The 24,548-nt window shown below is 40.9% G+C and overlaps 1 protein-coding gene across 1 annotated transcript in view; it reads right to left on the bottom strand.

The window, feature by feature from the left end:
• Window positions 1-24,548, bottom strand: part of ROBO2 (roundabout guidance receptor 2) — a 1,315,320-nt gene that overhangs the window by 781,642 nt on the left and 509,130 nt on the right. The window lies entirely within an intron of this gene.

The following is a 24,548-nucleotide window of genomic DNA, read 5'->3' as shown; positions in this document are numbered from 1 at the left end:
AACAAAAAATAGGACCAGAGCCAGCCATAGACGGTTTGAAGCTCAGCAGGGACCGGCCAAGATTTGAACCTTGTAAGGGCAAGCTGATTGTACCCAAGTTGATCGATCAATCAACCAGCCTGTCAGATTTTTTATGCAATTATTGCCAGCAGCTATAGGTACTAGCAATAATCACTGTGTTTCCCCTGGCTGAGATGGCCCACCAGGAGAACACAATAGCTCCAAGGGAAGTATTCCCCCATCAACACTGAGTGTGTTGGTGGGGGAATACATTGATTTTCTTTCCTGCAACATGAGGTTGCAGGGAAGAAAATCGCATCATCTATGGTTGGCTTAAGGAACCCTTCCCATCTCCTACAGTCCATAACATAGAGGAGTGTGGTTCTGTAGTCCTCAGATGTATAGAGCAGGGAGCACAGGAAGTTATCATCTCACAGGATTTCCAGCAAGATCAACAAATATTTTTTTAACTTTTCAAATGGATACAACAAAATGCTTTCAATGGTATGTTTACTAGACCTTGGATATGCAAATAGCGGACCACCAGCTGTTGCAAAACTACAAGTCCCATCATGCCTCTGCTTCTGGGTGTCATGCTTGTGGCTGCCAGAGTCTTGCTATGCCTCATGGGACTTGTAGTTCTGCAACAGCTGGAGGCCCGCTAATTGAATATCAGTGTACTAGACCATGAGGGACCAAATAGGAGACGTTCATTGTTATAATGTGAATAATGTGACATAGACTGTGAATAATCTGAAGTTGAACTTCTGCTATTTTTGAGTATTGGGTGGGGGAGCTTGATCAAAAATTCGAGCACACTCCCCTAAATTAAGTTAATATGGGAGAGAAGTTATTTCCATGCCTCTCCAAATGGAGAGACTATGGGCGATGTCTGGGTGAAACGTATCAATCCATACACCTTTTGTTATCCATCAAAGCAGAGATGGTTGTAATATATGAGTATGTCTAGTTTATGGTGCTCTGCATTGAGCCTATACTCCTGTTTTTAAACAATTTTGTATGAATAAAATATTATGTGATTTAATATGTTTTGGTTATACTGATTTATTGTATTTGGTCACCTTAAAATCCCCATCTCCCACAGTCTCTCCATTTGGAGAGGCATTTAAAAATACCTTCCCTCCTGCTTTTTTTAATTTCACCGTACAACTTAGTTTTATACATAGCTTTACAGGGTCCATAGAGCATACAGAGCTTTTGCAATCGCTCTCCTAGGAGCTGCTGCTTCTATATACAGTTGCCTATTGAAAATACGTGGTGATGCTACTAGCATCAGCAGCATTTTCCAGAAGAAGCCTGAATAGGCGAAACATGTTGAATAAGGAAGGACATTATATGACTGTACAGTATACTTTTAATGTCAATTTTTGTAATTAAATAAAACTTTGTAATTTTATATTAAATATTTCTGTGTACTTGAAAAGTCCCTTATTTCCCCCATTTATTTTTGTGTAAACTGTAGGGATGAGCCAAACACCCCCGGTTCGGTGCGCATCCAGAACATGCGAACAGACAAAAGAGTTGTCACCGGGTGGCCCCGCACTCCATTATATAAGAGCTGTCACAAGAACAGAAGCATCACAGAGCGGGAGACTCCCATTGAGGTGTATCATCCAGAGGACGAAGCGGGGAAGAAGAAGCTGGAGGAAGTTGCCGGGCGAGAAGAGGAAGAAGCAGAGGAAGATAGAGGAAGAAGCGGGAGAAGAACAAGATGGAGGAAGAAGAAGAAAACTGAAGGAAGAACAGAAGAAGATGGAAGAAGAAGCGGGGAAAGAAGAAGACATTAATAAAGTAATTGTCAAAACCGGCTATTGTCTTTTTTAACATTTTTGACACTTTTTTGTGAAATGGTAGGGGTACATTTGCACCCCATTACCAATTCACATGGGGGCGGGATCTGGGGGTCCCCTTGTTAAAGGGGGCTTCCAGATTCCAATAAGCCACCTGCCCGCAGACCCCCACAACCACCAGACAAGGGTTGCAGGATGGTGCTTTGGGAGGGGGTTGAAGGGCCTGGTATGGAATTTGGGGGGCCCCCACGCATTTTTTTTTGGTTCGGGGTTCCCCTATGGGGGAATCCCATGCTGTTTTTTTCAATGACTTTCATGTGTATTGCCTAGACCTAGAAAACAGCGATCTGAATACTTTGAAGTGCAAAAGACCCCCGATCCCTCCATAAAGAGTACCTGTCACCACCTATTACGTATGTAAACATCCCTTGGGACAGCAATAAAAGTGACCAAAATGTATTTATTTTTTTTAAACAATTTATTCATTTTAAAATAAATAAAATAAATAACTCACACATGAGGTATCGCCGCGATTGTCAGAGCGAGAGCAATAATTTTAACACTAGACCTCCTCTGTAACTCTAACCCGGTAACTGTAAAAAAAAATTAAATCGTTGCCTACGGAGATTTTTAGGTACCATAGTTTGTCGCCATTCCATGAGTGCGTGCAATTATAAAGCGTGACATGTTTGGTATCTATTTACTCGGCGTAACATCATCTTTCACATTATACAAAAAATTGGGCTAACTTTACTGTTTCACTTTTTTTAATTCATGAAAGTGTCCCTTTTCCCAAAAAGTTGCATTTAAAACACCGCTGCACAAATACCATGTGACATAAAATATTGCAACAATCGCCATTTTATTCTCTAGATTCTCAAAAAAAATACGGATGTTAACTTGTAAACACCAATTGTCAAAAATAGGCTTAGTCATGAAAGGGTTAACCTTTAAAATTAGCACTTTTGATTTCTCCCATAGACCTTTAAAGGGTATTCTGCGGCTTTCAAATTTGCCGCGAACACCCTAAATTGTACTGATTGTACTCAAGTTGATCCATCAATTGACTTGGGTAAAACCAGCCTGTCAGATTTTTTATCTTTGAATACTGGCAGAGGTTATAGCCACTAGTAGTGATGATTGTTTTATGCCAGCCAGGAAGACAGCGCCCCCCCCCCCCCCGGCACCCCCCTGCCAGCAGAATACAATAGCGATGCAGAAAGCATTGCCCCATCAACGTAGGCGATTTTAATTCCTTCCACTTGAGGAAGGAAAGAAATTTGAGTCATCTATAGCTACTAATACTCTGTATTGTGCTGCCACCTATCTGCATTTGTGTGAACTAGCCCTGTACTACAATAGTTACACTGCCTGTTATACTTTGTCTTATACTTCTTACATGCCCCATGTTATTGACATTGTCAATGTATCTTGCATTCAAACAGTAAACTTCACGTTGCACATTACAGTTTATTTGTTTCTGGTAAGGCCATACTAATCGGGACTCATTCCAACTGGGGATCTCTTCTTTACCCTGTGTCCCCCTTTTTTCTTCTTCAGTGAAGGTGGGTGAACCCTGGATGTCTGTTCTCTCATCGGACTTGCTTCTTTCCATCAGTGCTGTGTCTCTGATCTGCGCACAAACCCAACTTTCTTCCTTCCACCGATGCTTTGTCCGATCTGTGTATGGACTCAACCCACTGCTTTGTTCATTGTCATTTTTTAATTCATTCACATATATCACTTTTTGTTAAAAGTCAATTTTCTTTTGAGTTACATTACAAGCGCAACTTAGGATTTTTTATTACTGTTATTCACCATAGAGATATTTGATGGTTTTTGTTGCAGCTATATTTCTCAGTTTTTGCTCTTTAGCGCGGTATTCACCCCTTTACACTGTTTATTCATTTGGCTGATACATCTGCGTAACAAAATGTTCTTAGCTGCTCTTTTTCCATGTTCACAGTCTTATTCAGCAATGCAGCACTTGATGTTCAATAAGCTATATGGCTCAGAAAAGTTAAGTATCCATTACATTGAACGTGCAGAGTCTGACTGCTGATTGGTTGCCACTGGTTTTGTATACCACACCATCTCTCATTATTCTTGATTATTGCTTGAGAGTCGCATCTCTTTTCTATGTTTTTCCAAACTATAAATATTAATAACCCGTATTTGCACAATCTGTTTAAAACAAAATAAATTTACACAAGACCCATACTGCTAAATTGCAGCTATACCTGCAGGAAACTTATAGTAAACTCTGTGAGATGACAAATGCCAATGATCTCTGTGTGAAGTAAGTCAAAAGGTAAAATCCAATCTCCCATTGAAGTATCATATCACACCAAGAAGAACAAAGCACGTTTGAAGTGGACCACATGCTGTCCAATATGATAATGACAAAGTAATGCATGCTAATGTAAAAAAAATGTCCCATAGGCTAGGAACCTCGAGCTTTTGAAGCCAATCCACAAGTCATTATAAGCACTATGCTTCTCCTAATGACTTGATACCCGGTCTCCAATCAAATGGTTAAGGGCAGTTTGCTAGTGGGATTTTAAATAATGTACTTACTGTTCAAAATGTAATTTGGGAGATTAAAAATAATGGAAATTACTTCTGAAAACACTTGCTTCCAGGCAAAAAAAGAATGCAATACAATGTAACAAGGGGAACCGTGGCAAGGTTCAAAGGATGTCATTAAACGGTTTATGGATGTAAGGGCCGTGTTGAATTTTGGGATTCATAATATTGGCTGTGGTTTATATAGGGCTGTGTGAAAGGTTAAAATAATAAACTGTCTTTTTACAGAAGCCATTCAACCCAACAGTCTCAGATGGTTATGCTTTAAAAAAGGAAATTCACGAAAAGACATAGAATAAAAAAATGTAAACAAGACAACCTGTTAAGACACACATATAATACTTCCTCTTATAATTAGCAATGGCTCAGTGACTATATAAAACCATTCCTGCTTTAGCACCGTTTTGTGGTTCATTACTGAACGCATGTTAATGTACTTTGCGTCACATGTTCACTTGCATTGCATTTAGATAGCTCTTTTATTTTGAATAAGCTACCAATACAACATCATTTATCCAAAAACGGACCTGCACTATTTTTTTCTGATCCATCACTGTAGTATGTTTTGCCATATATTGCGTAAACTTGGTGATAACAATGATAAGGATTATAGATGTAAGAAATATATTTGTGTCTTCACATGCCAATAAACAAGCACTAATTGATCCAAGTACTAAAACAAATTGATCAGTAGATGCACCTCAACTGTTTTATCTACATAACACAAAGAAATAACGTAAAATACATAACATGAATAAAATTATTTTACATTTTGTCACATTTTGAATGATAATTGTGCTGTCATGCTACACTGTACCCAAACAAAATTGTTATCATTTTCTTCTCCACAAATAGAGCTTTCTTTTGGTGGTATTTGATCACCACAGGATTTTATTTTATTTTTTCTAAACAAATAAAAAAAGACAGAACATTAAAAAAAAAAATGTTTCTTTCTTTCTGTTTTGTAAATTAAATAAGTATGTTTTCTCCTTCACCGATGAGCACTGATGAAGCTGCACTGATGGGCACTGATGAGCTGCAATGGTGGGCAATGATGAGATGGCACTAATGGGCACTGATGGGGCGGCACTGATGATAAGGCACTATTATGCAGCACTGATGGGCACTGAAAGATGGCACTGATATCCAGGACTGATGGGTACTCATAGGTAGCACTGTTGGGAACTGATTGGTGGCACTGATAGGCTGCACTGATGGGCACTTATAGGTGGCACTGATAGGCAGCACTGATGGATGGCACTGGTGGATGGCCCTGATAGATGGCACTGATAGGCAGCAATGATGACGAGACATTGACAGGCATTATTGATGGGCACGGATTGGCATCCCTGGTGGGCACGGGTTGGCACCCTGGTGGGCTCTAGTGGGCCTCATTGCACTTCCTGCTTACGATATGACCAGCTGGGATTGGAAACAGCTGATCACATGGTAAAGAACCTATGTCATAGGCTCTTTATCAAGATCAGAGATGTGGTGGGTCGGAGCAACACACCACACTACTGATCTCTGCACTCCATTACTAACTTTTATTATGAGCTTACCTGTAGGTAAATATAGAAAATTTTACTTTTCTACCACTTTAAGGGCAAGTAAAAGGCTTGCATTTTGGCCTATGGACTACAGCTTGTGGACCACTGCTCTAGCTGTTGCTTGCGAACACACAGATATGTTCCTGCTGAAAATCTGAAGAAGACATGGCTATCTATGGGCAGCTGCAATGCAGAGTAAATTAGACCATTAAGCCCAGTCACTGTACCAGGGAGCTAACAGTCTGTATTTTTTTCAAAGTCCTACGTAGAATATATACTGTATGCACTTTAAGATACATTAGATTCTTACATACGGTATATTGCCCTAGTAGTAAATTAATTCACATTCCAAGCAAGGTAAGACCAGAACACTTCTTTCTAACTCTAGTATAATAGTATATTTTTCCTATTCCAACATGATATTGTATTTTTATCACTTCACCTGTTTATAGACATTTTTCCAGCAGTGAACTTGAGATAAAAGCAGGTAAAAGTTAAAATCGATGCAGCTGAAGTAAACAATCTCCGTTCTCCATGCTCCATAAAAAGGATTATACTGCCCAGAGTGAAGTCATGCAAATTATACGCTCAATTAAGAATAAACTTACTTTTTCTGGCTAAACTTTTAAGAACTATTTACGTGACAAATAAAAGTTAGTAATGGATTTTTCTTCAGCTTTGCCTGCAATGAATAAAAAGTAACATGCCTTTGCAATAAATTCTCATAGGTTTCTCCCCATTGTGTGTGCACGTTATAGGGTGTGGAACATTAACTTTTATTAGTTTATATTATAGGGTTTAGGTGACCCTGCCATCAAAGTGTCACTCCAGTGGTGGGATTTTCAGTGTCGCAGCAGTTGCACTTGCGACTGGGCCCTGGCATCCTGCCACTGTGGAAGGGCCCCAGGACCCAGCATCTCCCCCTGTACCTCGGGCTGTCAATTTGGGATGCAGTGGGGGGGAGTGGGAGGCGGCGATCGGCAGCTCTATGGTGCCTGTAGAGAAAGCAATCTCCCTGGGGCTAGTAGTTCTCCTCCCGATTGTATACAGAGGAGAGGGGAGGGGCCTCTGACCCGGGCATGTATCAGTTTCACTCTTCAGTTTACAAGTTAGTTGCTCTGCTTATACACTGTTACTGATACCTGCCTGGGTCAGAGGCTCCTCCCCTCTCCATTATATACACTTGGGAGGAGAACTATTAGCCCCAGGGAAATTGCATAGTCCATGGGCACCATAGAGCTGCCAATTGCCCCCTTCCACCTCCCCCAGGTGGAATCAAGAAGAAAGAGCAGCAGTGACCACTCTTTATTACAATAATTTCTGCATAGATGTAATGCTTATGACTGGATTACTGTACAGATCTGGAAGAAATACACAAAGCATACCAATATTCAAGTAAGAATACACATTACTTTTGTATTTTTTTGTATAATCTTCATTTTTATTTTAGTAACATTTTGTCATTACAACAGGGGATCAGATGTATAAAAGGAGGTGGGGGGGGAATGAAGAGGATAAAGGGAGGAGGGGTGGGGGTACATTTAGCATGGTACCAATGAGGACAACAGTAATGGCAGGGAGACATATCAATATGTTGCCATGATAAGGGCACCCTCCTTGTCCCAGACATTCGATCTATATGGACAAGCCTCTCTCCCATGTAAGGAGAGAGTAGGGTGTTCTCAAACATAAGATCTAAAGGTAGTGCTTATATGACTCACAGTGATTAGATATTATGAGTAAACTCAAGGTACCAAAAAGGTCAAACACTGGCTGACCGATCGGGTAGCTTAAAAACGGAAACACAAATATACCAAGGGTATTAAAAGAAAAAACACCAAAAAAAAAGTAGAAAAAAATAAGGAAGGAGAATGAAATAAATAATAAATAAATCTTATGTAGAGCCGCTAGTCAATGGGAAATGGTTCGCTTGGACAAGTCTCCCAAAGGAGGGATCTGCTAAGGCAAGTAAAGCAATGTCTACGCTAGATGAAGCTATGGTCGTGTCATGTATGTAGTCTTTCCAGGCTGCCCATGTAAGTTTGAATCGTTCTGGGCTATCTTTACAGGTAGCGAACCAGTTCTCTGCCTCCATGATCTCCCCCACCTTCCAAAACCAGTCAAGCTCGCTTGGGATGTGCAAGCTTTTCCAGTGTATTGGTATGAGGCGTTTACCTGCATTCAGGATGTGGGGAGGGCGCTACATTTGTAGCGATATAGAGGCATCGTATTTAGACATAAATTACTTATCTCAGAGTTCAGCTTTAGACTTTAACTGCTTAAGGACCAGCCGCTGTCATTATACTGCGGCAGGTTGGCTCTTCTGGGTGAATGGCCATAGGTGTACATCGGCCGCTTTAAGAGCAATGCCCGTGGCCGGCGGCCACAATGACCGCTGGCCACCTGTGATTGCTCCACAGAGAGCCAGTAAGGGGATCTGTCAATATAAACAGACAGATCCCCGTTCTGACAGGGGAGGAGAGACAGATCTGCTGTTTCTAGTGATTAGGAACAGCGATCTCTCTCCTCCTCCAGTCAGTCCTATCCACCCACAGTAAGAAACGTCTCCCAGGAAACACGTTTAACCTCTTGATCGCCCTCTAGTGTTAACCCCTTCCCTGCAGTTCCATTACTAGTAAAAAAAATAATAATAAAAATGCCATAAATCTATCCCCTATTTTGTAGACGCTAAAACTTTTGTGCAAACCAATAAATATACGCTTATTGCATTTTTTTTTACCAAAAATATGCAGAAGAATATATATTAGCCTAAATTGATGAAGATTTTTATTATTTTTTAATTTGGAATAATTATTATAGCAAAAATTTAAAAAATTGTTTTCCTTTTTTCAAAATCGGTGCTCTTTTTTTGTTTATAGCTAAAAAAATAAAAAACGCAGAGGTGATCAAATACCGCCAAAAGAAAGCTCTATTGGTGAGAAAAAAAGGACATCAACTTTGTTTGGTTACAGCGTTGCACGACTGTGCAATTGTCAGTTAAAGTCACACAGTGCCGTATCGCAAAAAATGGCCTGGTCATTAAGGGGGAAAATCCTCCAGGTCCTTAAGTGGTTAAATCCCAACTCTTAAAACTTAGTGCAGTCCTGATTTGAATAGTAGCATGTTGGAACCTCTGTCTCTTTACTTTTTCAAATTTTACTAAAGAAAAAAAGATTGGTTAAAGCCTGTGACCCCCGCTGGAGCAATTTCCCATCACTTCCTATCCTGTCCTTCCTATTCCTGGCAAATAAATGAAAAGGAACTTCTCTAATGTAGTCATACTGCACTATTGCACAAATCTGAGCGAAATAATAAAGCACAGCAAGATTTAGGTAAGAATACACTTGGCTTTTCTACTGAGATTGGCTTATCCTGGAGTTCAGCTTTAAAGGTCTAGGTACTCTGGTGTCATAGACAAGGCAAATGTGGTGCGCTACTAATTTGCTTTGACTTGCTTTTGTGTTGCTAATAACTAGCTTCTGAATTTCTCTGAGCTGCTTCTGACAAAACTGATCAAACTTCACCTTCCTATCACCCTAATGTATTTTGCCCAAGTATCACAATTATTGCTGAAGTTTCATCAACGCTAAAGCCGTCGTCGCTGCTAAGGAACCATCTTTACTTCTGCTATGGGTACTTAAGTCACAAGATTGACTGAACATTATTGTAAACCTTTTTGGCAGGTGAGAGAAGTTTGCATAAAAATTTTCAAATTTGTACTTAGCAATTTTGCCTTAATTCAGCTTTAGTAAATAGGCCTCTAAGGAAAAAGCAAAATATGACTTGCTAGAAGCCCAATTTACTTTAAAATCGAAAAACTGGTGCAGCTGTGCTTGGTAACCAATCAGCTTCTAACTTCAGCTTGTTCGATTAAGCTTTAACAAAAAAAATGGAAGCTGATTGGTTTCTATGCAGAGCTGCACCAGATTTTGCACTCTCTAGTTTTAGTAATTCAACCCCTAAGTTACACTTTTAAGACACTGCTCAAAGGTAACAATTTTAAACTTGATGACAGCATAGGAAAATGACAAAGAATATTTTTATTAGGTATATTTCTCTCTCCACCAGGCAATTTCAAATTGATTTAGAAAGGCATATTTGTAGGCCTTCCACAATTACACTATGCATGTTCAGTTACCATTTGGTATTTTATTTTACTTTAAAATTCCATAAAGCTTTATTGCATGCGTAATAGTGAACATTTTACAGAGGAGATGAGCGCATCATTCACTGTACGGCTTGAATTTAGGGGATTCTGCTGCCTTGAAACTACCAATATGATGAAATATGAATTTTATCGTAGTCTACCTATGGTTCACCTTCATGCGCTAAAAGTATCAGATATATGGACAGTCATAAAAATCCTGCAAATGGCAGAGTTCTGGGATTGCCACATTTTTACTTCCTGTTGTAAAGTCCTTTCTTATTGATAAATAAATTATGTTTCTAAACTATTTCAGGGTTGTGTGTTTCAAGCAGAACTTTGCAATCATTCTCGTTTTGTGGCTTTTCTCTGATGTGCACATACATATAGCATTTTCCAATTAGTCAAAGTAACATACAAAATAGAGTAATCGAAGTGCTAGGTATGCCTAGAATGCAGATAGCTATTTAACACAGAAATTTAGTGAACTTCAATTATGTAGCAGGCTCCATCCAAGTACTTGGAATTTTGACCATAGTACCCCTTTGCTGAATTACATGGGGGATAGTAATGAGAGAAAAAGACATCCAATACCCAAAAAAGGATGTGGGGGTCTGCAGGGGGAGTTATTGGAATATGAAAACCCCATTTAGAATAGCATATCTGCCTTCTCCCCTGGGTAAATGAATACACCTTATATAGCACTTTTGCCGAGATAGCAAGCAATTGAGATGCAAGTTTGAAAATGACTTGCTAAGCTATTGCTAGACTTGCCAGGCTTCACAAGTTTGTTGCGAATTGCATCAAGTCTGCATTGCATGACTTCAGATTAACTTACTTTACAAACTTTCTACATGTCTGCTGCAAGTTCTGGTTCAGTTATGTTCTGCAATTGTCATCCCACCACAGGTGGCACTGTGACTTGCAGAGCTCTTGCTTTAGGATCATCACTGTAATTTTGCTCTTGCTAGTGACTTGCCACCAAAATTTGCTACAAATTGGAAAATTGTCAACTAAAACTTGTGCTTCAAGTGCTCTGCAAGTGCACTACTTGTCAGTGAAAATGTGCAGCAAGGTAATAAGACTCACAATACAACACTGCCACAAATTAGTGGCAAGTTAGTCCAGTGGTCTATCAGATTACCGCTAGCCAAAAAATACTTACTGCGAATGAGCTATGCATTCCACAGCACTATTCATTCCAAACACTTCATGGTCTGATGGGTAGCGGTGTTCTGCCGAAAACTAATCTGATAGAACACCCATGCGGATATCTTACTACACCCAGCTAGGTCTTGAATCTTAGAGTAATTTTTGCAATAAAGTGAGCGTATATAAATAAATATAGTATATTAACATCTGTGATGCTATATGGATGTTTAATTTTTAAAGCCTGAAGGTTTAGTGCTGAGCAGTACAGGGTGTACCAATATGGCCTCCGCCACCTTCCCACTGCTGACCTCCAACTTCTTTCAAAATCTAACATCAAAACACCATCTCAGATGTCAAAAAACTTTATATATTTATATATATTCACTTTATTGCTAAAATTGCTCTGAAATTCAAGATGTAGCTCGGTGCAGTAAAATGTCCACATGGGTGTTCTATCAGATTATGGCTACATGTCAGATCATGAAGTGTTTGGAAAACATAGCACCGTGGAACACATGTTGAAATGCATAGTGCATTCTCAGTAAGTATTTTTTGGTTGGAACTTCACTTCTTTTACACAATCTGATGGGTAGCAGTAATCTGATAGAATGAGGAACGTCTCTTCCGTTACACAATCTGATGGGTAGTGGTAATCTGATAGAACAAGGAACATTGCTTCTGTTACATAATCTGATGGGTAGCGATAATCTGATAGAACAAGGAATGTCACTTCCGTTACACAATCTGATGATTAGCGGTAATCTGACAGAACAAGGAACGTCACTTCTGTTACACAATATGATGGGTAGTGGTAGTCTGATAGAACAAGGAATGTCACTTCTGTTACACAATCTGATAGGTAGTGGTAATCTGATAGAACACTGGCTTAGATCAAAGGGGCATGACCGAAAAATGTCTCTAGTTCAGTTCCCTATCAGCGCTCTTAGCCAATGGCTGAGAGCACTGACTGGAGTGTTCTGACTGCGTGGTGGGCTGAACGAAATAAAAAAAAATGAGTAGTGTGTACTAGGTTTTACTTTGGGACCAGGTTAGAAATGTAGCCCCGGCTGAAACACAAATATGTTTTTATTACATTAATTTTAAAACTTTAAGCTTGTGTTTGCCTTTGACTATATTTCTTAGTAGAGACTGGTTTATTATGCAAGAATCAGCTTTTCTAAAGTCCACAAACTGAGTTTTAAAATCTCAATTCAGTTCATAACTTTCTTATAACTGTGCTAAAATATCCATTATATTTTAATATTCGAAAGTCAACACTCTTATTTCTGAATTTCTTTACACCTAGTTACAGTACATGCAGCTGATAATCCATCTGTAAAATGTTTACATAGAGCTGATATCCGTGTAATAAAGTAAAAATAAAACCTATAGAAATAAGATAGTCTACAAGGGTTTATTTAACAGTTTTAAATGTAAATTATGGACTAAGTACTGGGAAATTGCTTTTGCGATGTCTTTGGGGAAGGTGCTTTTAATAGGGAAATGGACAAGGGGGAAACAGTTTCAAATAACATTTGAGCTGTGTGAGTTCAGAACATTTGCCATCACATATGGAAAGGTGTTAATGTACTTTAACTAAGTGTTTTATATGACAAACTTAATTTTAGCATAAGGTCTAACTTTTGATCAGATTGCACTCTGGGGCTAGTTAAACATACTTGGTGTAATAAGTATACAGTTTTACACTTTGAAAAGCCTGAGTGTCTAAATACACCTAAAATGGTTCTAAAGCCTCAAGGTGTTTTACCTTAACCTCCCTGGCGGTATAATTAGTTTTGGTTTTAGGTGCTGAAAGCGGTACAATTATTTTGCATGGAAATTTGGCGTTTTATATTGTAGTCCTGTAATTCTTAGGAATAACTCTCTTAAATCTGGTCAAACCAGAGTCTAGCAGACATCCCGGGTATGATAAAGTTTATAATATAATAAATAATAATAAAAATTATTCAATAATGTAATCTAATCCAAAAACACAGAAATTTGCTAATTTGCAGAATTGTCGCTGTCATTAGATTTAGTGTTTGATGACGAATTTCCCCACAAATCGCTATCGCTCAATTCTGCAAGTGATTATAATTTATTATCGCTGTTTTCTAGTTGGTCTAAAATCACTTTTGACATAAAGGGACAGTTTTTGGTTGCTATGGGCAATCTCCAAATTCCAGGCAGAGAAAACAGTATTTATAATATAAAAGTGCATGCAGGGCACTGGACAGACCACTAGGGACAAAGGGGGTGTATAATTTTCTTATACAGTACTGTAATCTGTAAGATTACAGTACTGTGTGTGTTTTGTGTGTTTTTACTTTTTTGAATTTGGCACCGATCTCCACTCCCGTGCGCCGTAACGTCGCAGGGAAAGGAGCTCGGCGGCACTCGGGCACTGTGGGAATAGATCGGAGGACAGCTCGATCACACAGAGCGGAGGACATTGCTGGATCCAGGGGACAAGGTAAGTAACTTCTCCCTATGTCCTCCCTGTATCCAGCGATGTGATTCCGAGTCTGGCTCGGGGTTACCGCTTATGGTACTGAAATTCCAACCCGAGCCAGACTCGGGATTACCGCTAGGGAGGTTAATGTATTTTGTGCATTAAGGTAAGAAAACCTCTGCTGCAGGAGCCCCCCAGCCCCCCCTTAGTCCTACCTGAGCCCTATCAGATCCAGCGACATGCATCCTGATCCTCATTGGGCAGATTGATAGCCACAGGAGCCAATGGCTCCTGCTGCTGTCAATTAACTCCAGTGACAAAAGAGCGTGGGGCTGTCTATGACAATGGATGCAGCACAGAGGCCTGGAAGAGACATGCAGGAGTGCCCCCATGGGAAGCCACTTTCCATGGGGGCAGAGGACAGATAGGAGGAGCCAGGAGCCCTGGTGGAGGACCTGAATAGAGGATATTCAGGGTCACTCTGTGCAATTCCAGAGTATAGAGATGTCTGTTATTTATTTATTTATTCTTATTTTCCTTTATAATCACGTTAACCATGGAATGGGAACTAGGAATGCTATGATAAGTACTAAAGTGAAAGGCTGACCATGATCAGCACAGAAGTGGTAAAATGACGTCTTTGTACAATGTTTTTACAGGTCAATGGTACAATCTATGCTTTATGAACAAAGTCCATTAATGATACAAAGCAAACTCAAAGTCTAAGCAGACTTAGCCCTTGTACACACGGTCGGAGATTCCGACGGAATGTGTCCGATCGGAGCGGTTTGTCGGATATTCCGACTGTGTGTGGTATGCATCGGACTGTTTCCGTCGGAACATCCATCGGACCAAATTTTCCAACTTGCTGGAAATATTTTCCGACAAACTGCTCCGATCGGACATACTCTGATCATGTGTAGAGAATTCCGATCAAACAAAGTGCCACACATGCTCAGATCAAATTCCTACATCAAAGCTATTGGCTACTAGCCTGAACGTAGTCCCACAGTAACAAAATTACGTCATCACGTTCTGAAAGGTCGTATTTTCCGACAACTTTGTCCGACCGTGTGTATGCAACAGTTTCGGACAAGATCCATCGGACAAAATCCGACAGATTTGGTTGTCGGAATCTCCGACCGTGTGTACAAGGGCTTAGAGGCCGTACACATGGGTCGAATATTGGCAACTGGTCCAACAGAAGCCGGGCGTTTGGCTTAGATCGAGAGAGGTCTCAGGTAAGTGTTTAGGGAGGCGGGAGTTGGAAACAAGTAGTGTTTTTTTGTTAGTTTTTTACCTTAAAGCGTAATTTCAGTATTTTTTTAATCTTTCCATCTATTAAATCCTCTGCCCTTGTTGTTTTAATTTTGGATTGTAAAACATTTTTTTTATGCCATTAAATACTTTATACAGCCCACTTCCTGTTTCTTGTTTGGTAAAAAGCCTAGACTTATGACATCATGTACAGTTCTCTCTCTCCCTTGTCAGGAAGGGAGGGGGGTGAGTCATAAGAGGGCCAATGAGAGCTGCAGAGCTGGAGGTGTGCCTCTGTGTCTGTGTGAATCCAGGAAGTGAACAGGCAGCAGCTTCAGCTGCCCACAGTTAAAATGATTTCAGCCAAACCTCAAATTATCCAACCTGTCTGACCCTTCAGCTTTTTTTTCGCCCTGAACCATGAAAGCAAACTCTTGAAGCTCACTGACGTTCCTGATTCTTTTGTCTCCACATCTGTCAATCTCACCCATGGCCACTGCTGTAGCTAGTTCATTGTCTAAAGTTACTAATTAAATATTGAAAATGTTACTTCCACTCCCGAAGGCACTAAGGTATGCACTATCGCATCATCCCAATGTTGTATTCATGTTATACAGGTAATTTGTATTTTCATACCACCCTCCCCCTTCCCCATACATCCCCTCTCCAACTCCCTTAACCAATTCCTGACTGGCGCACAACGATGTGCATTGGCAGAATGGCACGGGCAGGCAAATTGCCATACAGGTACATCCATTTGTAATTGCCGCCCTGCCAACGTCCCATGGAGAGACTGAACGGGGAGATGCCAATGTAAACAGCATCTCCCCGTTCTGCCTAGCAACAAGTGACAATGATCTCTGCTTCCTGTGATTGGAGCGGAGATCAGTGTTCACTAACACACAGCCCAGCCCCCACAGTTAGTAACACACCCCAAGGACACACTTAACCCCTACACTGCCACCCTCTGGTTAACCCCTTCACTGCCAGTGTCATTTACACAGGAATCACTGCATTTGTATAGTGCATTTGTATAGCACTGATTGCTGTATAAATGACAATGGTCCCAAAAATGTGTCAAAAATGTCTGATGTGTCCGCCATAATGTCTCAGTCACAATAAAAATCACTGATCACCGGCATTACTAGTAAAAAAACAAAAGATAAATAAAAACGCCATAAAACTATCACCTATTTTGTAACCGCTATAAATTTTGCACAAACCAATCAATAATCGCTTATTGCATTTTTTTTACCAAAAATATGTAGAAGAATACGTATTGGCCTAAACTGAGGGAAACAAAATGTTTTTTTTTTATATATATTTTTGGGGGATATTTATTATAGCAAAAAGTAAAAAATAATGCATTTTTTTCAAAATTGACGCTCTATTTTTGTTTATAGCGCAAAAAATAAAAAACGCAGGGGTGATCAAATACCACCAAAAGAAAGCTCTATTTGTGGGGAAAAAAGGACGTCAATTTTGTTTGGGAGCCACGTCGCACGTGCAATTGTCAGTTAAAGCGACGCAGTGCCGAATCGCAAAAAGTGGTCTGGTCTTAAGCCAGCAAAGTGGTTAAACCCCTTTCCCAATTGTATATTTTAGTTTATCTTTGCCTGTTTTTCATCTTTTCCTTTTTTTTTTTATTATATGACTATATATGCCTCAAAAATCTACTTGCTAGTTGCCAATGTAATATACAAAACCCAATAAAGATTTTTAAAAAAAAAAAAAAAATGATTAGAGCCAGACTCAGTGGAGGGAGATTTCTGCAGCACATTTGGCAAGTACAGAATCACAGTATATATAAAATAATATGTAAAGTGGTTGGAAGGAAGCTTTAGAATGGCAAAAATGTTTTTTATTACAAACTATGTGAGCAGGCTGCAGTTCCCCTTTAATGCTGGTAACCACCTAGACCTTAGAACCACTTTAAGGTTGTAAAGTAAAAAAAATATTTTTAATTTTTTTAATAAATCAACCCCACTTTAAAATAATTACACAGTTGATTGATTGACTGCCATCAATTACAATATCACATTTATCAAATATGTGTAAAAAGTGTGGTTACACTTCAACCAGAAAATAGCAATTTTGCCTCTTTTATGTTCAGCACAATACAATGAATCTAAAACTGTTTGTTCTAGTAGTTTCAAACACATTCAGATATTTTTAATGCTTGACTTCCTAAACTTTTTAAGAACAAAAAAAACTGCCGTTACTGGAGAGATGCATTACATGGCTCACTAGCATGAAAAGGCTTTACATCAGCCGGAAAGGAGAAAATCTTATTCTATGATATATTGATTTACATTTTTGACATTCATGACAAATCCCCAGATGCAACAATTTTTGCCAATACAGATATAAAACTTGTGCTTCATTTGCGATAAGTGTTGTGGTTGACTGCTGGGATATAGCCCTGTCATTACTTCTAGCAGGTTTTCACTCCCTACGGCTACTGTGCTTCACAGATAATTTTATAGTTGGACAGTTCTTTTCAGAATTTTTTAGATTCAAACACAACTCTAACCTACGCAAAAGCCATAAATGCACAATATAAAACAATGATAAAAAAAAGAACTTTAAAATAAACTTCTACCTTTGCATACCAAGTAATGTGACAACTCTTTACTTTTTCTACCTCTTCAGTAGATTTCCTCACCCTGCCGCTAATGTTACTTTGGCCACTATCCATTAGAAATGTCTACAGATTTTTATTGAAAGTGTAACTATGGACACAATTAAAAATTACATACATAATGCAGACTTTCAATGGTATTAAGACAATTTTTGAAAAGCCCCCATAGTACAGTTGTTTTACTGTCCACAATGTCCAGCAAATGTGGCAGTTACAGCATTGGGGACACACCATATAACACTGACAGGGGTGCTTACAATGGCCAGCTTTTATTTATATGGCTTAAAATACATAAATGCTTAAAAAAGAGTTCAGCTTTAATTTGTTTGTCTTTTACTTTAAAGTAGAAATAAAGGCAAAACGTTTTCTTTCCTTTTGGATAAAGTATGGGAGGGTTATAACTAGGGTTGCGCCGATACCACTTTTTAAGACCGAATACAAGTACCGATACTTTTTTGCAAGTACTTATCAATACTTTTTTTTAACTGCTTCCCGACTGGTGCACGATGATGTACGTCAGCAGAATGGCACAGACAGGCAAATGGGTGTACAGGTACGTCCCTTTGAATTTGCCGCTGTGCCATCGCGTGCGTGTGCCGGGCAGGACCCCGTGAGTCCAACCGCGGGTCTGGTCGGCACCCCCCCGTGAGTCCGACCACGGGTCCCGATCTCTGCAGGGATACCCGCAATCGTTTCACGGGGAGGAAGAACAGGGAGATGTCGATGTAAACAGCATCTCCCCGTTCTGCCTAGCAACAAGTGACACTGATATCTCTGCTCCCTGTGATTGCAGCAGAGATCAGTGATCTGTAAAACACAGCCACGCCCTGTATATATATATATATATATATATATATATATATATATATATATATATATATATATATATAATTTTTTTACATTTTTTTACAATGCTTTTTACAGTGTTTTTTTATTTTATTTGTATTATTTTTACAATTTTAGTTTAAAAATATTTATATTTTATATTTATATTTATTTATTACAATGTTTCCTATTTTTAAGTTGTTTTTTTATTCAACCCTGTTGGGGATAGAGATTCCCCAGTCCCTTTCTCAGCAGCCTCAGCTGCACTGAACATGAATGGACAGGAGAGAGTGGCCCTCTCTCCATTCATAAACTGAAGCATCGTAAACACAGTTAATGATGCTCAGTTATGAAAGGACAGAGTCAGTGATCAGTCCATTCAGAAAAGGAAGGAGCCAGTAAATTACATATTTACCAGCTCCTTTCTTTGCTCTCCATCCTCACAGATCTGGGACGAGGGGGCAGAGGGGGACGGGGGGTGGAGGGGGTCTGAAGGCGGGGGAGCACCTGGAGGGGACCGGAAGAGGATGGTGGGGGTATCTGTATTGGTGCAACCCTAGTTATAACTACTGTCAGTTTTTCTATCTGTGTCCCATTGGGAAGACATCCCTTCACTTCCCATAGCCAAAGCAGGAAGTGAGACAAAGTCCATCCAAAGTGATGTAATTCCTGGTTGTCACTTAGTTTTCTTAGGGCAGCTGATAATTCAGTTTTTGTTTTGTTTTTTGCTTTCACTTTTGGTAGTAGTAAACCTTACAATAAAAACCTGGCATATGTTCTAATACCTCTCTGTTATATCCAAAAGTTAAAAAAAAAGTTTTTCTAAAAAGAATTTTGCCTTTAGTTATATTGTAGAGGAGAAGTAGGCCCAAAGCTTTTTGTGGGTCACAGGAGTGCACTTAGTTTTGCACTCCTGTGACCTATTTTCAGCCAACAGCAGGCAAACGGCTGCAATTGGCTGACGTCATAGGGCCTGTTCAGACTCTGGAAAGATCCAGACTTTAATCTCTGGATCCACCCAGATGCCTGGACCAGCAGCTGGCTCAGCCTCTCAGCGAGCCGCTAAGTCCTAAGCCAGCTGCTCCTGCCCCCTGCAGAGTCCAGAATTCCAATGTGTGCTGGAAGAGCAGAGTAGTGGTCTTCGATTTCTCAGTTCCCAGTGTAGTGGTGGCAGGGGACAGCTACAGCTGGGATCGGTGCTGTAGTCTACTAGGTGAGTTTGATTGTTTATGTTGAATTTCCACACTTCTCTTTTAGGAGGAACTTCACCCTACCTAGCCAAAATGAAATTTTAACTCCCTAATAAATGTCCATTTAAAAAAAACAAAAAAAAACAAACATATTTACCAGTCCATGGAGCCCAGCATTGCCTCCTTTGCAAGTGAAGTTCTCCTTGTGCCACACAGATTCTACTCTGCCATCTTGAAGTCTTGTACATGCCCATACACACCTCAGGGACCAGGCAGTCATAGCATGCCTACACAATTGCAAGATCCCTCCTACACATGTGTAGATATGCCTTGGGTCTCTGCTAATGAACTGGCAAAGACCTGCGGCCTATATGTGCATGCATGAGAGATCTCCCAAACTGCCTCTTGGGATGTGTGATGTAGACACAGAGGGTAGCAGGTGGCAGAGGGTGTCATCTTTGCCCAGACAAGATTTTCAGGCGTGGATTGATAAAAAAATAAAAAATGTATTGTCATGTGCTTCCTCCTCTCCCCTATAGCCACAGCTCACTGACACAAGGGATCACATGACCGGACCAGACTGGCCAAAAAATAGGTAAGTATACACATCTTTTTTTTACACAGCTTAGACAGGGTAGGTAGCAAGATGGGAGAGTGTTTGGACCTAAATGCACTTTAACCACTTGTCGACCACACTATAGCCGAATGATGGCTACAGCATGGTTGTCCAGTTTTAGGAGGAGGTCAACACCCTCCCAGAACCTCACCCCCTGTGAGCCTCCTGCTATGCGCTTCGGGCTCACTTTGTGACCGCTGTGTCCTTCACCAATCGGGGTAAAGGTACAATCGCTACGGCCTTTTAACATGTGATCAGCTGTGTCCAATCACAGCTGATCACATGTAAACAGACTAGCTGGCCATCAGCAATCCTTTCCCTCATGCTGTGTCTGTGGGAGGAAAGGAGAGCCATTAACACACAAGCCTGTGAGCATAGTTTATGCTGATAATCAGGGCACTGATCATCAGTGCAGCCCTATCAGTGACCATCGGTACAACCTATAAGTCCCTATCAGTGCCACCTATAAGTGCCCATCAGAGCTGCTTATCAATGCTTCCTCATCAGTGCCGCCTGTCAATGCCCATCAGTGCCACCTATCAGTGCCAATCATTGCTGTCTATCAGTGACCATTCGTACAGCCTATAAGTGCCCATCAGTGCCACCTACAAGTGGCCATCAGAGCTGCCTATCAATGCTTCCTCATCAGTGCCCATCAGTGCCACCTATCAGTGCCCATCAGTGCTGCCTATCAGTGCAGCCTCAATAGTGCCTCCTCATCAGTGTCCATCATTGTCACCTCATCAGTGCTCATCAGTGCAGCCTATCAATGCTTCCTCATCAGTGCCTATCAGTGCTGCCTATCAGTGCCCATCAGTGCTGCCTATCAGTGCAGCTTCATCAGTGTCCATCAGTGCCCATCAGTGCAGCCTAGCAGTGTCCATCAGTGCCCCGTATCAGTGCCCAACAGTTCAGCCTATCAGTGCCCATCAGTGCAGCCTAACAGTGTCCATCAGTGCCACCTCATTAGTGCCCATCAGTGCCACCTGTCGGTTCCAATCAATGCTGCCTATCAGTGACCATCAGTGTAGCCTATAAGTGCCTATCAATGGCACCTACAAGTGCCCATCAAAGCTGCCTATCAATGCTTCCTCATCAGCCTAGCAGTGTCCATCAGTGCCACCTCATTAGTGCCCATCAGTGCCACCTATCAGTGCCCATCAGTGCTGCCTATCAGTGGCCATCAGTGCAGCCTATAAGTGCCTATCAGTGCCACCTACAGGTGCCCATTAGGGCTGCCTATCAATGCTTCCTCATCAGTGTCCATCAGTGCAGCCTATCAGTGCCCATCAGTGCCACCTCATCAGTGCCCATCAGTGAAAAAAAATACTTATTTGCCACATTTTTGCTGGACTCCAGGACAGGTAAGTGTCCTATTATTAAAAGTCAGTAGCCGCTGGCTTCTAATTTTTGCAGGGGGGGGGGGCAGACCTCCACTTTAAGTAACATTTATAGTCCAGCCTATAAATGGACAGTTTAAAACGAGAAGCGGCAAATTGATGAGCTCATATCTGTGTCACTCTGCTCACCTTTCCTATCAGCATGCTGCTTGTTTACACATAAGCACTGCCGCACAACTGATTGGCTCTGTGTGCTGTCCCTCCTTCTTTCAGTCTGAGCTCTGCTGATAAAGCTGATAGCAAGCCGAATTCAGGTACTCACATATAAAACATACGTTTAATGATGTATTTATGAAAACAGAGCTGCATTCATTACTCCTTTTATATCTGTCTGCAGTTCACTTTTAGGAGAGCGATTGTGTCTCTTTAAGGACATTGTCTAATGCGGCGGGCGCGTTTGTTATTTACAGAATCATTAATCAGTTTTAATTAATACAAAGTTTGATGCCAGAGTGACAATATAAACAGATACCGAAAGACAAATGTACTGTACAAAATGCTCTTTTCAAGGTAACCAACCTAATAAATTACAAAGTAGCAGCTTCTATGATGTAAAATAATAGAATGACCAAATATATCCTAGAGGGTGAAATACAATCAGACGGAATGTTTGGAGGATCTATTTTTCACACACCATTTGTAAAATTGCTTTTGGTGACTGAGTTTCCTATTGAGTTTTTTATGGCTACATTTTCGTTCTCAATGTCACAAGGAAACATTCAAAACTTTCTTCTTTTTTTTTTTTTTTCCCCCTGTAATTGTATTGGGGAGATTGTTCCTTTGGTCTGGCTGCTGTACAGTCTGTAAGATTGGATTGCAAATTCCGCTTGAAGTCCCTTATTTTCATGAGTCAGCCTAGAAATTAAAATCGATTTGGGTTTTCAGGGCTGCAATTCCATTTCTGTCCAATTAAAGTTTTCTCACTGGAAGGGAAAATTACAGCTTTTCCAAAGGGAATATGAAAGACTGCTCCATAACTTCACAAATATACGGCGTTTGTAAAAGTTTCTTTTGTGTAGACAAAGTGAAAGGTTGAAGAATGTGTGGCCAAGCTGTACTTACTGAATATATATTGGTTTAAAGCTGAACGCTGGCCATTCATCTAACTGCTTTGAAATATTGAAGCTAGGTAGTATAAAATCTGCTGCAGCTCTGCATAGAAACCAATCAGCTTCCTCTTTTTTTTTTTTATCTTTTAATCAAAGCTTAATTGAACAAACGCTAGAATCTGATTGACTATCATGCACAGCTGCAACACACTCCAGTTTTAGTAAATGAACCCCACAGTTTATATTAGTGTACATATACTTTAAGCAGCAAACCCAAAAGCAAACATTTATCTCATTGCAGTTTACCAATCCTTATGCCACGTACACACGATCGGAATTCTCGTTGGAAAAAGCTCTGATGGTTTTCCCATTGGAATTCCGATGGAATTCCGCTAAAACTGTCTTGCCTACACACGGTCACACCAAATTCCGACCGCCAAGAATGCAGTGACATACAACAATTACGACGGGACTAGAAAAAGGTAGTTCAATACCCAGTAGCCAATAGCTTCCATCGCGTAGCTGAATCTGAGCATGCGTGAGGTTTTTTTGCGTGTCGGAATTGCATACACACGTTCGGAATTTCCGATAGAAATTTATTCCATCGGGAAACGAGAACGTGTTATACAATTTTTGCTGGCGGGAATTCGGTCAGCTAAATTCCGATGCAACATACACACGGTCGCATTTTCCGTTGAAAGACTCTCATCGGTCTTTTGCTGGCCGAAATTCTGATCGTGTGTACACATCATTAGCTATGAAGGCTGCATTTGTTTCCTTTATTAGGCTCTCTTTCTTCTATTTTCATCTGATGATCCAACCATCAAGTCCACTGTTTTCCACAAGGTCAAGCTCTGTAACAGAATGTATCCATTTACATGGATGAAACAATCCACTTAACCACTTCCGGACCGCCCGCCATCGTTATACAGCGGTCCTTTGACATTAAATACCATTGTTATGGCAACAAATAGCTGCCATAACCCTGGTATTTCCTTCAGCGATGGGCAGTCCATTTTAGGATAAAAGTGGTCTCCATGGCGGATTCACCGCAAGATTACTTTTATCAGCGTTGGGAGAGGTGCCCATCCCCATCTAAGAGGACCCCCTTACTTCAAGGTCCCCAGAGAGCCCCTCCTTACTTCAGGGTCCCCAGAGGTCCCCCCTTACTTTAGGGTCCCACGAGAGCCCCCCTTACATCAGAGAGCCCCTTACATCAGAGAGTCCCCAGACAGTCACTGCCCCCTTCCAAAGGTTCCCCCTGTACCTGACTGGTCTCTACGCTGTGCAATTTGAACCCCAGCACATCTGTGTACCCCCCACCTGGGGGAAAGTGGAAGGCAGCGATCGGCAGCTCTATGGTGTGCACGGGTGGCAGGCTCTTCCTGGGACTTTTAGTTCTCTTCCTGAGTCTATACACGGGAGAGGGGAAGGGCCTCTGACCCAGGCATGTATCAGCAACATTGTAGAAACAGAGCGACCCAATGAAGAGTGAAGCCAATACATGCCCGGGTCGGAGGTCCCTCCCCTCTCCAGTGGATACAGTAGGAGAGAGAACTAAAAGTCCCAGGGATATCCCGCGGCTCATGGGCACCATAGAGATGCTGATTGCAGCCTCCCACCGCCCCCCCCCGCATGTTAAATGGACAGCCAGGGGTACAGGGGAAGTTACCTGGTCTTGCCCCCCCTCACATTGGCAGTACGACAGGGCCCAGTCGCCAGTGTGACTGCAGCGACCCCTATAGTTCCACCACTGGCCAAAACTTTGAAAAACTTTTATCCCAAAAGGAAAAAAACAATTCTCTGTAACTGATTATAAAGTGTGAACTGGATTTTGGCTTCAATTTATTAGTGTATTTAAATCTGCTCATACAT

This window comes from Lithobates pipiens, unplaced genomic scaffold (assembly GCF_037356315.1).
Source record: "Lithobates pipiens isolate NorthernLeopardFrog02 unplaced genomic scaffold, aLitPip1_a1.2 Scaffold_16, whole genome shotgun sequence".
NCBI lineage: Eukaryota > Metazoa > Chordata > Amphibia > Anura > Ranidae > Lithobates > Lithobates pipiens.
This window is presented reverse-complemented; position numbering and strand designations above follow the sequence as displayed.